Consider the following 17,521-nt stretch of genomic DNA (forward strand, 5'->3'; position numbering starts at 1 on the left):
AGTAGTAACGCAACTTTCTGTAATCAACAGATTTCTGTTCCTAATAGCAAGAGAAAGGTGAACACAGAAAACATCTATGTAGGCACTTCTCGGAAGACCTCACCTAAAAACATTTGTTCATATCCCTCCTTTCTTTACTTTTTTTTTTCTTCCTACCTTTTATGTCTTGTTCTTTGATTTTTCTCACTACCTGATCATGTTAAAAATAATTTTTCATCTGAAAACTACATTTGGCTGCTGAATACCCAGAAGATTAGTTTCAATGAGCTTCTTATAAAGGAATTCACAAAGCAAATATAAGCCTGGCCACTCCAGGGCACAACACCGTGCCCTTTCATTACGAGACACGGTCAGTCATAACGTTTTCCAGTAATATCACGCATAATTCCTGCCACCGGGACTGAGCCTGATCGCAGAGGATGAAACAGTCAAGGGAAAATAAAACATGCAAAATTCACACCTTCCAACACAGAGCCCAGAAGGAAGCAATGTGTGCGGTCAGGATCACTGAGAACGTCTGCATTCATGATAGGGGTCAGTATAATAGTCAGGTGCAGGAACTACAGAGTTTCATGTATGAAAAGGATAAGAGAGAACAGAATAAACTTTTTTTTTTTTTTTTAAAGCAAATTAGAGTAAGAAAACAGACTGAAAGTTTGCATGGGAAATACTGGCCTCATACTGGATAGACTGCGTGTCCGTGCTAGCTCCTGCAGGGATCTGTGTTTTATGTCTGTGCAGGATTCCCATTAATGCACCTTCTCAACAGAAGTGAGCAGGATGAGGCCGTCGATAGCGTTTGTTTGCACGAATGCTGAGCACTTCTGTCTCTGCTGATCGGCGTGGTGTGGCCACCCGTGTGCACGGTGCTGCCTGTGCCTCCGGGCACGGAGCTGCTCCAGCCTCGCCTCCTTTGGGCTGCAGCGTTCGGCAGCCGCAACAGTCACCGAAGGGATTCATTTGGGAAGCAGAACAAATTGGGAGCGAGTCCAGCTGGCGGAACGCAGTTTTACAAATGTTACAAGGGTTTGTTGAAGAAGCATCCTTGTTGACCTAATTTTATCTCTCGTCTTTCATGTATTTTATAAAAAACAGATGTGGAGGTTCTAAAGAGAAAATGTAGACCCGTCTCAAGGTAGGGTAACCTGCTGTCATCTCTGACAGCTGTCTGTCCAACCTGAGTTTAAAGACTGGTAAAGATGCATGCTCCAAAGGCCCTGAGATCCTCTAGTCCAGTACTGCTCTGCCCGTATCTTTTGAACATTTTCCCTAAAATCTGACCCGAATCTCTTTACCACGGTTTAAACCCACTATGCCTTGGTTTAGCCACCACAGGCACAGACAGCAGATTATTCCAATTTGCTACAGCCTCGTGCATAACTGAATAGTGTTACCATGTCTTCAGTCTTCTCTTCCTTAGGCTAAACAACTCAAATTTGCTTTCTCACCGATTACATTTTCTAGATCTCTGATCGCTACCATTGCTGTCCTCTGGACTGTTTCCAGTTGGACCGTATTTTTCTGGAAATTTGGTGCCAAAACCCAAACCAAAAAATGTGCAGTTCTCCAAAGCGTGCCCTACCACTGGCAGGGCACTGGAATAACGGGGCAAAGACCTGGAGAAGGTGCCAGATCTGCTCACAGACCATCTCCTGCAGTGTCTCCCATGGGACAGAGCATCTTGATGGCATCACCCAGAGGGGACGGGCACGCGCTCGTGCACACACATGGGCACACAACGGGCTAGTTGTAGTTATGTGCCTACAAAGCATCATGGTTACTGCTCATATTTATTTGGTCCAGACTAGGAAAGCTAAAGAAAGCCTTTGATTTACAAACTCACTGCTTATGAGCACCTCAGCCATAATTCAGCACTTCCACAAGCAAATTAATGAGAAGATACTGTGTTTTACCAGGAACTATTCCACCTGAGGCTCCAATAGCATTGTATTATATAATGAATAAATTTGCCTGAAAGTGCCTACATCTGTCTGCTGACTATGAAGGAAAATGAGAGTAATGAGTCCCACATACCTACGCTGTAGATATTGATCCTGGCCCAATTCTCTCATGAGAGCCCAAAGAGACTATTTCAAGTTAAAATCTCTCTGAATAACAGCCAAGACCACGAGAGAAAATGAATTCTAAAAGTTGTTAACTAGATGTCCATAAAAATATTCTCCCTTTTCATCAAAATGCATCGTGCAGACAAACTGCATCACTCTCAAAATTGTTTTCTGAAAAGTTATAATGGTTGAGGAGAACTGGCAAGCCAGTTGTGCATTTACATTAACATAAGCACATCAAATATTCATTACAGCAGAGCACTCATTATGTCAGCATCTGAATTAAATAAAATGTTTCCCAACTACAAAAGTAAGTAGCACAATAGCCTCCCGCAACACAGCAATTTACAGAAGAGATAGTGTGACAGTATTGCAGGGAATCATATTGCTTTCTCTCCTCCAACTTGTTCATTCACTACATATATAACAACTTTTAACATTGCCCTTTCAGATTAATTTATACAGAAAAGTGTTATTACAGCATATAAGGAATTATATTGTGCAGCGTGAATCCATATGAAAGGAAAAACTTTACACTAAGAAAATGTATCTTATTACAATAGCAAAATATATCTTAAATTCAAAATTACACTAATGCTAGAGGTTACAAATTTAATCATAGCTTAAAAAAGGAAAAAAAAAGAATACAGACGTTGCATAAACTCCTTTATAAAAAGTTACTACATTGGGTAGTACAAAATGTAGGAGCTCAAAAACAGAAAACAAGAACCGTAAATGTAACCGTGTGAGAAGAAAGCATCTCAAGTTCCTCAAAGGCATCACAACTGTACTAAATTTAATAGAAAGGCAGCTATATGTAATTTCATGTTGTCTGGAGACCATAAACCTCTTGTCTATAGGTTATGATGGTTGGTTCCCAGCTTGCTACCAGGTACCCATGCCCAAATTCCTTGGATAGTGCCACAGACGGATACGTTGGCACCAGGTCAGCATGCAGCCATACGGGATTACTCTTACAACATTCTCGCTTGCTAGATAAAGCTCTGGACAAAGTACTACACGTGCTGGCCTCTTTTAACGGCAGAAATAAGCCAGTGTTAGCTGTCGTGCAAAGAGCAGAGCACTTGCAGCAACGTGCCGCTGCTGGCAGCAGGCTCCATACGGCATTCGCCTGCACACCGCTAACGATCCCGTCTCTGCTTTCTTATCCTGAAGCACCACCAACAACAAATCTCTGAAGAAACACCTGCCTTCCGAAGGCAAATCCTCCGTCATCACTGGCTGTCTCCTGGAATCGCAGCTGGCTGTAGCCAAGGAGCTTGGCTTGCTCTGGCTTTCACAACCAAGGATTGTGTGGCTGCTTCAACCTCACATGGAACCACAAACATCCCAGCACAGGGCACTGGGGAGGCTTTGTGCGAGGTGGTGTTGTTGTCTTTGTATAACAACAGACAAGCAAACAACCAAGAGCATCCACTGCTTCTACTCCACTTCCCACACTGCAAATACCTGACATTATCCGTAGCAAGCCTTTTAAAATAATAGCTACAAGTAAAGAAAAGGTCCTCCCTTTCTTCTCTGAAATCCACCCTGCTTCCTCGATATGGGGTGCAGCACGTTGTGCTCTCCTTGAAAGACAGTGAACATAATTCGTAAATCCATAACCAAGGACGGAACAACACAACGCTCTCCGACTAGGAACAGGATACAACATAAATTCATGGCAAGCCAGGCAGCAAACTCTACCCTGCTCCTTTACAAACAGGGCAACTTACCAAAACAAGCCTTTGATGCTATGCTGCAATACATTCCTTGGAGAAGATTTTTCTATCAGTGGACACTGCCTAATTCAGTGCAAAACTTCCTATCCTCTGATGCTCAGTTCCAAATATTTCTATCAAAGAGCTGCAAACACATCATTAAGAGTTTTCTGAATATGCTTTTCCTGACTATACGCGTTTGTCTGTGTCCTCTCCTCAGAGCCTGTGCAAACGTTAATGTTAAACGGACAGCAATCCACGTTACCAAATCACTCTCACTGGAAAATAAAAGTTTGAGACATCACATCACTGTACTACCTACGTAGAAGTAAGGACCCCGGAGACTTCTCCGTTTGCACTCGGCTATGTTTTAGATGAACAAGCAAACCAGACCTCATTCCTATTCCTGTGTGTGGGACTGGAAAAAAACACAGCTGTGGGGCATCCAAAACAAAATCCACATAAAAGCCTTTCATCTCGCATAAGCACTCTTCCCCTGCACGTTTGGTGCTGTGCTGAGATGTAACGGGGATGATGGCTTGCTTTGTAAAATCAATACCAATGGAAATCTATCAGTGTGGAAAGCAAAAGCTGGCATTTTGCAGTAGGGAAACTGGGATTAAACCCCTGTGACGTATCAGGAAAACTGTTAAGTGTGTTGTCTACAGGCACAGGTAAGGAAATGCTCCGTTTTGATGCAAGATCATAGACAATGTTTTCTGTATCCCTCTCCTCTCATTCCTCTAATAGTAATTAATATGAAAGATTAAATCAAACTCCTTGCCCGTGGCAGGGTGGTTGGAATTAGATGATGTTTAAGGCCTCTTCCAACCCAAACCATTCTGTGTTTAATATTATGATGAACGTATATTAATAGCCCCAATAACAGCTTGTTAGTAGGGGATCCCATGTTTGAAACTTCTACCTGTTACAACTGCTTTACACACAGCAATATACATCTGAGAAAAGAGCAAACTGAAGTCCCCGCAGATGTTCCATCCAGTCTTCTGATAAATAAGGAATAAATAGTAATGTTCCAGTTCCATGACTATTCTCTAATTTTCTCAACACACTTCATAAGCAAGTTGTTAGAGCAGTGTCGTACAGATGCTTTATACTTTCTGATTTAAAAAATAAAAAATAAAAAATAAAAAAATCAGTACTACAGAGGTTTCAATTTCAGACAAGGCAAGACTTTTACGTAGGCTGAAGAGGTCACCAGAAATAAGAGGTTAGGAGAAGAGATGACAGTCTTCTGTTTTGGACAATTTCCCTAAGCAAATTAGCAGTCACATTGATCACAAGTGGCCATGGAGTCAGGACAGATCGTGCTGTTCTTCAGAACAGGTTGCCAAGGTGGAGAGACACATACTTCTTGGTATCTAATTCAGGCCAGAAGTTGTACGCAGTGCATTTCCTACCATACCCCGACAGCACAGGCTGGCAGTACCCGCTGTCCTGGCTGAATCAAAATATTTTGGGGAAATCAGAGCCCACCACTTTTCTGCAACACTGTGCACTTCTGTGCTATTTCTGCAATTTCTTGTGCTATTGGCCAAAATGATCCTAATTCACACACATTAACACATACATTTCAAGCCCTATTTTCTTTTTGTGCTCTCGTGTACCACACCACCAATTGCCCTGGAAACACAAACACCTCCGGAGGCTGGCAAAGAATGGCTGCAGAGTACAGAAGTCCTAACACAAGCACAGTGTACTCAGATACCTTTACCAACCTCTTGGGATTTCTGAAGCCCAAGACTGAACTCTTCAACTTAACCCTTTACCTGGAATAGGTAGAGGATGCGTTGGTCACCCCGTGAACCTTCTCTGAGTCCCTCACTGAGAAAGGAATTCTTTTTTTAAACAAACTTCTTTATGTGCTGAGTACCTGAAAAGGAACGAGGGAAGACTGGAGACACAGCAGAATTAGCTAAACCAATTGCCATAAACTAAATCAGTCTTCTTGAAACTGCAAGTTGTAGAGATTAGAGAAAAGCAGACGTGTTGAAAAGAGAAAGAAAAAAGAATCTGAGACATGCAAATTAATGCACATCTTTGAACAAGTAGTGTTAAGGCTGGTGTTAGGATGCCAAAATATAAGCCTAAGAGGACATGCCACGAGGAATCCTGATCCTATACTCATGAATCCTCTTGCCGTTGTCTCAGGAGATAGATTACCTTAATTGGTAAGGCCACGGTCCTTTGTGTTACATAAACTGACTTTGGGAATCAAATATTTGATTAATAATAATAATAATAATAATGTTTACAAAATGTATCTAGTCTTCACTTGTGAAATGACAAAGAAGAACACAACTCCAAATGCCCTGTACCATTTCAGGGGCTCCAAGGCATCTCACCTGGCTTCAGCTGTAATTCCAAAAGTTCTCCTGTTGCATGCCCTGGGCCATACCTGCCAGCTCCACGGAGACATCTCAGGGAGCCTAGGATGTCTAAAATGATACTAGATACTGCTGTTCGGCACCTGAATTCCCCAGAGTTCATAAGTGATTTCCCTCAAAAGCTCTTGTCCTATCCACCATTATCAGAAGAATGAAGATGGCACCAAGAGGAACTTCTGGTAAGCTGGTACTTTAGGGTTTGTGGAAAAGCAATGCACAGATTCTCTTTGAAAAACAGATATTCCATTTCTCTGTAAAGACAGAGTTTCCTTCACACCCATGACACCATAATAATAGCATCAGTGCTGGGAATAAGGTGATATTAAAGCTATGTCAGAAATAGTCGCAAAGGAGGGCAGTGGAAGAGGAGAAATGGTGGAGACCAACTCAGGTGTCAAGACCTGAATATCTCCTTCAGCCTCTACAAGGGCCTTAGATCTAGGCCTATATTTCATAGAGGACTACATTTGGACTTACACATAGGTATTAAGAACAAAACGGGACCAGCAGATTGCAGAAGACCACCTGGACTCTGAATGCCAAAGGAGGGAGCTTGCCATGTTGTTCTCAAAAGAAGTCAGCAATCTTTCAAAGCTATTCTGTGTCTGAATTTACCACTACTAAAACAATCAAATTGTAACACAAAATCAAATAGAAAAAACACCTGGGGTAGAGGAGGAATGGCCTTGAGTGTAAAGTATCCCCTTCATATATACTTGGGAAAATTATATGGTGTATGAGGCTTCTAACTAGAAAAAAAAAAATGAAACTAATTCATTTCAAGATATTTAGGAATACGGAAAACATAAGAAGTGTCACCACTCCTTCACATCTTCAAGGATATTTTTTACCTTCACTGAAAAAATACTAAAGAGAAGGGAACAATTTTTTTAAATTATTTTATTTTGCTTTTGAGGGTGTCTCTCCACCTAGATATCAAAACTTGCAATGCAAAGACTGCAGTGCTGTTGTTTTATGATATGTCCACGCTCAGCCGAAATGGCAGCAGTCTGGTAGGAGAGATGCTGAGATTCACAACTCCTGCCTCAGTGCTCCTGGCATTAAGCTTTAGCAGCAGCTGCCTACTTTCTCCAGTATTCCTTTAGACTTAAGTGATACCGTTGGCAAACGAAGGACCTACAGAGTTTAGACAGCCAAGGAAATTCTGATTTCAACAACTTTAAAATGTTACGAATTAGTGTTTTCGTCTTCTTTTAATTTAGTGTCCTTGCTTCCTCTTTTCTTAACCTTGAAATTGGGCGCAGCAAATACCGCATTGTAGTGGAGCACAAGCCTGTATAGATAATTGCTGTCACTTTTCTTTTTTAAGCCTTCCTTTTATGTAAACTATCTTATTAAGCATCTGACCTCGCTGAAAGTTAAAGATCTATACTTCAGATGTCTTAGTCTAAACTAGTTGCCCTGGGTTGCTTTAATGGTCAATAAAGAGAGTGATTTACATGACCTATTTGACAGCTCTCTAAATCACCTAAGGATGCTCATGGCTTCCCATTCGTTACAAAAGTGACTTAACCCACTTACGCGCTAAAAGACTTTTGATTTCACTCAACATTTCTATTGCACAGATAAAGACTGTGGCCTATACCTTCAGCTGGAATAAACGAGTGGAATCACACCAAAGTCAATACCCTACGCACGTTTGCAGTCTTGAGAATCTAACCAGCACATGCACATACAGTACTGGGCAAATGATTTAAGGAAAATAAACAAAAGGTCTGTGTTTGCTTTCAACACAACTGGACAACTGGAGAAGAAATTGATGTCAAATTATGGTAAGGAATAGATGATAAGAAAGAGAATACCACAGCCTTCTTCCTGCGGTTCCTTGCAGTTTTCCAGCTTGGACTTTCACAAAATCACAGAATCATTAAGGTTGGAAGAGACCTCCAAGATCACCTGGTCCAACCATCCCCCTACCACCAATGTCACCCACTAAGCCATGTCCCTCAGCACCACGTCCAACCTTTCCTTGAACACCCCCAGGGACAGTGACTCCACCACCTCCCTGGGCAACCCGTCCCAATGCCTGGCTGCTCTTCCTGAGAAGAAATGTCTCCTCATTTCCAACCTAAACCTCCCCTGATTTCCTGCAATTACGGTTAAAATATTAGCAATGCACTAATGGTTTTTACCATTTACCAAGACAAGAGCACCTCGCCAATGGCAGGATCTGGAGTCCCACCATGCACAGAATACTGAGGCAATCTTCAACATTTTCCATGGATTTAGGCATTTTATGTAAAACAATATGATAAGTCTGCATACACTGTACTTTAACACTTCCATTATTCCCCTACGGCCATATTTAGGCAAAATCTATAGTCACATGGAGGAACTGCCTCTCTCTTCCCTGTCCTATAAACACACTGGTTCACAGTAAGCGCTCAATTCAATCTTGCAACCATGCATGGGGATGAGACACGGGCCCTTTACAGTATGAAACGTTAAATAATATTAAGCGTCTGTAATTTAATAAGAGAAATCAAATAAAATCCTAAACCTTAATCCTCACCTCCACACTGAAATATATCACCTGAAGGCATTTTAATTTTTTACTTTTTTTATTTTTAATTATTCAACTCAATACTATTAATCAATCTGTTAATGATTTTTAAGAATTAAACAAAAATTGTTCCTTTAAGAAGTTACTAAGCTTAGCCAAAAATTAAGGATCATAAATGAACTGTGATAATGAATGATCTGACTCAAGTATTCAGAAATCTCCAAATTATGATAGTTCCTAAATAAAATACACAGACATGACAAACCACATCAAATTACGCCCACAAAGTAAATTTTCATACAATTCCATCAACATTCCAAACCCAACAGTTCAAGCTATGCAGTTCAAATTTTGATTTTCATTTGCCAAATTGGGATATTTTATGAAAATAAGACTTAGGTGTACCTTTAAAAGAAAGAAAAAATACTTTCCTCATTATGTGGGCCAGCCAAAAGAAATCTGCAATAGTGTACATCTCATTTAAGAAAACAAAGTGTCCTGACTGGACATTTCAAAGAAAAATAAAATTTTCAAAACTGTAGTATCTGCTTTCCAAATAACTTCAGTGGCAGTATGTGTTCGAGCATTTGCACAAACATTACCGTTTGTAAATGCACTGCAAAGACCCACATGTTGATCATGTTTAAAACCTGAGAAATCATTTATGAAATTTATACAAATCCTCAGGAAAGAAAATATGGCTATTCTTCTAATATTTAGAGTTTGTTTTCACTTAGAGGAACCACAATAACTGGTTTCAGTTGTTGTTTTTTGGTGTTTTTGGTGTTAGTTTTTTTTTTACTTTTAATAGGAATATCCATTAAAATATTTCTTGTAACATATGGTAATTAAAGAAAATAGCACATGCTTTGAGACTACATAGTATTTCAGAGAAATACAGGAAATTCCTTTCAGAATAAGTACACAGATAGACAAACTTACTATAGTATTCGGAGTGCAAACTTGCATCCATCACAGCTCTGTTTCCCCGATCACATCACATGTTAATGCCTGTGCAGGAATGAACAACACACTAGCTACCCACACAGAAAGCAAAACTGGACTCACTCAAACCTTTCCTTTCCACTGCGTAATCAATTTGCAATCTGTTGCGGATGCCTATTTTAACAATTCTGTGTAGAATACAACAATTTAGAAAGACAGGATTGTTATTTTTATAAGCTAGATAGATCATTTGATGGAGACACTTTCTTCAAAAATCACTAACAAACCATATTAAAAGGCTTCAGTAAATCACATGGCAATCACAACAGCATCTTAACCACTATTTAGCTATAGTATCTTTCAAAAGGTTCACTGATGTAGTAAAAATCTGACACGTCTTGCTATAAAACCAATTTAATTTAATATTAAGTAAGCTCTTTCCCGTAATCAAAAAGGCCAATTATTTCTGTCGTCTAATAATCAAAATCCCATGATGTACAGGTTAAAATAAAAACACATCACTGCAAAAATGCTTTTCATTAATGTTGTTTCTTTTCTTCAGCATACAAGAAGAATTAGGGAAGTGTACTTCTGCAGCACGTTAGAAATTACACATCTTACAGGGTGAACAATCTATTCTTTAAGGATAGTATGATACTTACTATAAGTGAAGACGATCCATAAAAATCTATGCCTTACAGTTACTCTCTGAAATAATAATGCTGATTGTCACAGCAGAAGTAGTGTAATCCAACCACATCCAGGCCTAATAGGCAGGATACTAGTATTTGTTCCTATGAAATCAGAAATAAGGTACCTGTCTCACTGAAAATCCAGGCACCCTTGGAGAAAACAAACAATGGATTTCTAGGTCCTTAATTTTATTGAAATCAAAAGACATCCACGCTTCAGTCGTCACAGATTTTTTTAATCCACGTATGAAAAAAGAGCAGATTTTTTCACAATTGACAGCAAACAGGTACTGCAACTACAAATTGAAGTTTCTATATCCAGTGTCATCAGTTCAAATCCAGCTCTGTCATCTTCAAACATTCCTCACTTGGCAGAAGTCAATATTTTTCCACCCCTTATTTCCTCTAACAGAAGAAAATTCAGCAATTTCCTGTGCTCTCTACTGAGATGCTCTGGAAGAGATGCTTCAGAGCAGCAACAAAACAACCAGGCTCTCATTTCTTGTTTTGCCCTTCAGGCGTAGTCTGGGTGTCTTCGGCTTGCCCTGCTGGTCTTCAGTGTTGTCACTAATAGCTGGGAGATGGAGCTAGGACAGCATGAAGCAGCAAAAATAAATATTGTTGCTTTAAGAACATACTTACTTTTATGTTAAGATGTCACAACTTTCCCTCTACTCTTACTCCACTGCTGGGTCAGATGAAATCTTTAAGGACGTTCCATTAAAAGTTAGCATCTGTAGCACACGTGGGAGAAACGCCGAAATTCCCATTCTGAACATATTCCGAAGGAGGTCAGATTTGGTTTTAAAGCACATTCGTGTCGATGAAAACTTTTTTGTTGTTGCAGAAAACGAAAATTCTCCCTCTTTATTGAGGTATTCCCTCTGTAATCTTCCAAGTTACTCGGCTCCCTTACAGTTTAATCAGACACACAAAAAAAAAAAATCAAATATCGCATTTCCCATATGTGTAAACTGACATTGTGGAGGCTTCATTAAAGAAGTCTTTTATTTCTCTTATCACTGGCAACTGAGCATCATTTCATGTACCACCACTTTCAGACAGCCCAAGAGACTTAAAAAGCTAGCTAAGTTTGAAAACCAGAAAGTTCTGAGTTTTTCTGTACCCCAGGACGGTTTTCTTTCCCGAAGCTCAAGCCGAGAAAGCAGACAAAAGAAGCTGATTTGACTGAGCCGTGCCAAGTCTTGCCTTTTTTTCTTTCCTCGGCTGCTCGCTCTCTCGCTCGCTCGCTCGCTCCCAGCATGGCAACCTTCCCGCGCAGTCTTGGCGGAGCTCCAGCCTGTGCCAGGCTGTCGGAGTTCTTGTTTCCAAAAGATGCTCTTTGCGAATCAATTAATAGATTTAAAAACAGGAAACTGTGGGTCAGTCACCAAATCTTGGCACCAACACGCGCTGCTTCTGCCAAATCGGCTTATAGATTTCATGGTTTCCTACCTTTTACAAGGGATATAACGTTTTTTGCTCCCTGATCGTGGAGCTCCGGAAGCCATTCACTGTTCACAGTGATAAGAAATCTGTTCTCTAAAAATGTCCGCATGCGACACATGAACAACCTGCAGTAAATCAAGATTCTTTTGAAGGCGGGCGTATGTGTAATTTTAATAAGTACCAAATACTCCTTAAAATAATATGTTTTCCTTCTCTCCTCCGGAGAATCATGGGAAGATGCCAGGAGCAGGAGACGTATAGATTTGAATTAAGATCACATTCGAAAGTCGTGCACGTTTTAACTTTCTGAACTCCAGTCTGAAAACTACTTGTCCTTCTAAATGCCAACGTTATTAAAAATCAGCTGAAAGTTAATACTCAATCTGATCCCAGCCAGCAAATACAAAAGCAATGCTTTGCAAACTCCCCACATCTCTAGATGCCAATGATGTCATCCGTCAATTCGAAAGCACAAGTTCTTGTTGTGGCATGCACAGGAGAAACTGCTCTGCATGGACAGCTACCTTTGGGGGAAAATCACTCGATTCATTTCAAAACTTTAAGGATAGGAAATTATATTTCGAGCTCCATTCAAGATGCTTGAAATGACTAGGATTCGTACGAGGAGAATTACAGGAATACACTTTCTTTTATCTATAAGCTATTTGCCAAGGCAGAATGCCAAATTTTAAGTACATGCATTTATATCCACGAGCACAATAAATTATGCACAAAATAAACTTCCCTAACAGTGCATCTTTTACAGTTTATGGATACCAGTGGGGTTTTTGTTAAGAGGCTCAGTATAGAGTCCCGGATGTTTTGAGCTCGGTTGTTATTTGGGAACCAGGGCTCCAGTCTTCCCAAGGCTTTGACTCAGAGCTGAAGTTCGGTTGGCTCAAGGAGCAGCCCAAGGAAGCCCGTAGTACGAGGAACACGACGGGAGCTCACCCAGAGCACGCTGAGGTACCCATACGAAGATACCCACATCTCAGTTCTGAAAGCAGAACAAAATCCCGCACTACCCCTATCCTATCAAGAGAACAGACGAAGGTACAGAGAAGGTACTAAAAGGGAGAACGTAACTCGTTCGATGTAACTACCATGAAAAGCACACACAAAATAAATTAAACCAAAACCAGGTCTAGTTTAGGCCTTAAGAAAAAACTTTATAAAGAGAACAACTGCTATGTACGAGAGGTTGTGTACTCTGAACTAATGGCACTTTTCAAAAATACGTTAAACAAACGTATCTGTACGTATCTGTAACGTATCTGTAAGGAATTAGGCAAAACTATCCAACCTGCAGACAGGTGGATACATGGGACATCCTGCCAAGTTCCCAGTTTCCAATGACCATAACAGATCTACCCATGTTATTCCCAGTAGCCTTCCAACTCCCAAAAAATCACCGTTAACTTTAAAATAATGTTTTTGTCTCAAAATATTGCACATCCTATCAACTTAGTTAACATCTAGCATCACTATGACAGGCCAAGTTGGAAAAAAAAAACCTATATATAATTTTTCTATTTCTTCTCTTTGTGAACTTGACAGAAAACTCTAATATGTCAGTTCGCCTCTACTGAAAGACCGTCAGGCATCAACATGGGAACAAAAAGATCTCACAGAAATTACTGTCAGTGGGATTACTTTTGAAAGGCTACACTACTCCAACAGTCATCATTAGAAACTCATCTTTTAATTAGTCTTCCTCCAAAAGCTGTATGTATTGACAACATAGTATTTTGAGTATGTTCCAAAACGTATGCAATTCCAGTAGAGATGAACAATTTTAACTATTTAACATTATTCTTGCTGAAAGTAAGGCAGGAAAACCAAATGTATTTCCCAGCAGCCAAATACTTTCCAGAAGTGGACAGCCTTGCTAATATGATGAAGAGCCTTATTTTATCTTTCAATATGCACTGCTCCAAACACAAGGGGTCTCATTTGCAGAAATGACTACCCTCTTCTTGTCGTATAGCATGTTTTCAACTGTGTACTTTACTGTAACTCTCCTAATTCCCACTCTTGTCTCTTAAATACTCTGCGATTGCATTTCTGCTCCACTCCACCGGCGCTGCTTACACCACCCTCAGTAACACCTTCCAAGATGCATCTTCCTCCTCTCTGAGCTCTCAACACAAACAATTCCTCTGCTTTTCCATAAATAAGCTCCCAGCCCCAACTTATCTAGCGTACCACTAAATCCAATAACCTTCAGATGGAAAGAAACTGCAAAACTTTCTCCACACATTTTGTTTTGTGACTTTTTCAATGTTCTTTGCCAGTCGTTTGCCTTACCACTGGCTTCTTCGATTTTCTCCTTGTTGCCCCTTGGCTTCCCACCATCCTAATGTCAGCCCCTTCCTCTTCCCTTCTGGTACACCACTCAAGTCCCATGAAACCTGATCCACTCCCATGCCACCAGGCTCTACATTAGGGATTGTATAAAGTACTCTGACTCCAACATTTTTCTCTTGAACATTCTCATACCTCCAGCTATCCTCCTGATATTTCTTCGATTACATCCTCTTGCAGTGCACAATATATAAAGTTGGATTCCTCATCTTTCTTCCCAAATATTCTCCTATCCATCTCCAGTGCAAACTTGATCATCTTCAGGCTTACCATTACAAAACAACGCATAGCTCTGTCCTTCAACACCATCTAAATCCACACGCTCAAAGAAAAATCCACACCTTTATTCTTTTTCAGTATCTTAGATATTAATTTCATATTTTCTTCTCTGAATTTGTTTTATATATATATATATATATATATTTATCTGTGCCCTGGTCATCACTCAATTCAAATTCTTTTTTCTGTCTTTTTCACTTTGTCCCCTTGCAATTTGCTCACGTAAAATTCTACTCCCCAAAGCCTCCTGATGTCTTCTTACTCTGTCTTTTCTCAAAATTCCTTTATTCACTTATTTTTCCACCTCACTCAAGCACACCTGTGTCTCACTAAAGTCATACACCTGGCTACCCATAGCAGTACACCTGTCAAATGAGCAAGTGGAAAACTTACGTGTAGAAATAAGCCATTCACTTAAGCTGTCACATTTGGAAGGAAGTACACTTATTTTCTTTGCTTGCAGAGAAGGCAAACATACAGGCTACCTGGCAAGTTTTATGAGGAAAATCAATGTATGGGAATGCTGTACAAAAGTCAAAAACACAGGCCTACATTTTCACATGAAACACAGTAAATGCACGCCTAAATACTGATAATATAAACTACAAATGCTAATTAGTATTTGTACACATAAAGCAGACTTTATCCATTGGAAAACTCATCAAGACACTTTAATCCCAAACAGCTACTTAAAAAAAAAAATGTTGGGTGCATTTCCCCTCTCCCTTTTTGTCTTCCTTGGCAGCCCACCTACCCACTGTGAATCAATGAACGTCGCTCTGAACACCTGGAATGAGAACACTGCTCATAAGCAGCATGTGCATGATATTCCCCCAGATACTTTATTCTTAAGAATAAACACATTCTTAATATGGCACTTTTGTCAAGTCAGGGCTACCTCTACTAGTATTTCTGCTCTCACACTCCTGTTAGCAGGTCTAGGCATTCCCTTTAGATATAAGTGAAACAATTCTTCTGAGAACAAGGCAGAGATTTTTTTAGGAGTCTGACTTTGGAGCCAGATGCTTTCTTGATGTATTATTAAAAGGTGAAATACATTAAGTGTCAGGAAAAATGTAACTTTTGCCTGGGCCGTTCTTATGGGGAGATGGTAACAATTGCCTGATGACTCTCCTCTTTTCTGTTTTCATTTATTATTAAATAGCCAAACATTGGTAAAGATCTAAGATTCCATAAATAAGTGAATGTAGCTATAACAGAGAACAATATGAAAGAACAAGGAATACTGACAGAAGTATGTGGAAAAAAAAATAGTGGCAATGCAGAACAAGCAAATGGAGATAGCAACAGCTGAAGTAAGTAGACATCTCCAGGTTTAACCACAAAAAATGGAAAAAATATTAAAGAAAACAAGAGAAAAGGCCTCTGAATGCATGAGCAATCCCAGCATGAAGGTCAAGACCCATGTGGACCTCCAGAGGGTTCCTCAGGTCCTCAGGCTCCCAGTGTGAGCCATCAGCTGCCTGATGAGATGTCCCTGGCAGGGGCAACCTATGACTACCCAAGGGTGGTGAGGCCCAGGTTGCCCAGAGAGGTTGTGGATGCCCCATCCCTGGAGGTGTCCAAGGCCAGGTTGGACGGGGCCTTGGCCAACCTGATCTAGTGGGTGGCATCCCTGCTATGGCAGGGGGTTGGAACTGGGGGATCGTTAAGGTCCCTTCCAAGCCGTTCTATGATTCTGTGACAGCCACTTTTGCATCGTTGTGCACGCACCCAATTAACTTTCCTAGAGGACAGACGGTCTTCCTTGGCAGCTGACCACTTACCACCTTCATTTATCATTTCGACAACATAATGGATGCGCGATTGGAGCTTCTTCTGTGGGAGGCTGCAGTAGTCAAGTGACGCCGTGGAAAAAGATTAACGCTACAACTGGATCGTTCCAATTAAATCCCGTTGAAACCCAACACAACAAATCTGCATGCCTAGACAGCACTGCAGTGCGGTGGCTTTAGGGCTGGCCAAATGTGACACTGGTGAGTGTTCTTCAGCTTCACAAGGCAAACAGATGGCAAGTCCAAACCCTATGGGAAGCTATCAACAACATCCTAAATATTTCAGTGTGGGAATAGACTTCAACAACTCATCATCTGCAGGCATGATGCCCCAGTCTGAAAGTGCAGAATACATGGATTAGTCTTCACTATGTGTATTCTTCTCCAGCAATGTGGATAGTTCTTTTTTCCTGAGTATATCTAAGAGAATTTGTGTTCATAGGTTAAAATGTCTTCCCATTCTCTTTGTCCAGTGCCACTCAGAACACTTTAGATGCATACATTGTATTTATAAAGTACTACATGGAAGTTTAAACATCATTGGTACCCTTAACTGTTTATAATTTTCTTTCATATCTCAGGAGAAAAACAGATACTTAGAAAAATCAAAATGTTAGGAACTCAGCTTCACAGGCATTTGTGACTGTCATTTAGAAAAGCAATTACAGTGTGCAACATGAAAAATATATGCATAGCACTTTAGGTAGAAGTAGTTATTCGTAATGGTATCCACTTACAGTTAACTTGGGTATATTGAAAATAGACTTGTAATGAAGTGGATAGAAAGTCTCAATATCTTCAGCGATTATGAAGAAGGATTCTCTGAAAAATCAAATTAACAAGACAGAGAATTTTTCCAAAATGCGGTCAGGTTACCCTCTCATAATTGCCAGTCCATGTGTAAGGAATAAGAACATATTCTTTGTTATGCACTGAGCAAGAGCTTTGTTGTAAATTTCAAGTACAAAGGGCTTTATTTTGTGTTCAACATTCTTTTCAACAATTATATTCTCACAATCTAAATGTTTTAAATGGTTCTACAGAGATTAGTATCTCACAATTCCTCACCTGAATCCAGTAATCAGCCCTGAGAGAGCAATTTTTTACTCATTTTCCACTTCTAAATCGGCATTATATTTAATGAAACTAGAATGACTTATTTTTACAACAGCAGTACCCAGGAATGCCTGTGCACATATATCCACACACATAGGATATATATTCAATGGTCTCTTTTTTCTCTCTCATTCAAAAAGCTTACTTTTAATTGTTGTAAA

At 40.1% G+C, this 17,521-nt stretch overlaps 1 protein-coding gene across 4 annotated transcripts in view; it reads right to left on the minus strand.

The window, feature by feature from the left end:
- The window catches only part of MSRA (methionine sulfoxide reductase A), a 274,249-nt gene that overhangs the window by 240,997 nt on the left and 15,731 nt on the right, over nt 1-17,521 (minus strand). Inside the window, exons 1-2 of one of the 4 annotated variants that reach the window (XM_066995099.1) lie at nt 11,038-11,916; nt 10,327-10,943 (exon numbers count right to left, since the gene is read on the minus strand). The exons of the other annotated variants lie outside the window; for them this stretch is intronic. The gene's annotated coding sequence lies outside the window, so the exon portion shown is untranslated. Of the gene's footprint in view, nt 1-10,326; nt 10,944-11,037; nt 11,917-17,521 lie in introns of those variants that run through there. 4 annotated transcript variants of the gene reach the window in all.

Source organism: Anser cygnoides, chromosome 3 (genome assembly GCF_040182565.1).
Source record: "Anser cygnoides isolate HZ-2024a breed goose chromosome 3, Taihu_goose_T2T_genome, whole genome shotgun sequence".
Taxonomy (NCBI): Eukaryota; Metazoa; Chordata; class Aves; order Anseriformes; family Anatidae; genus Anser; species Anser cygnoides.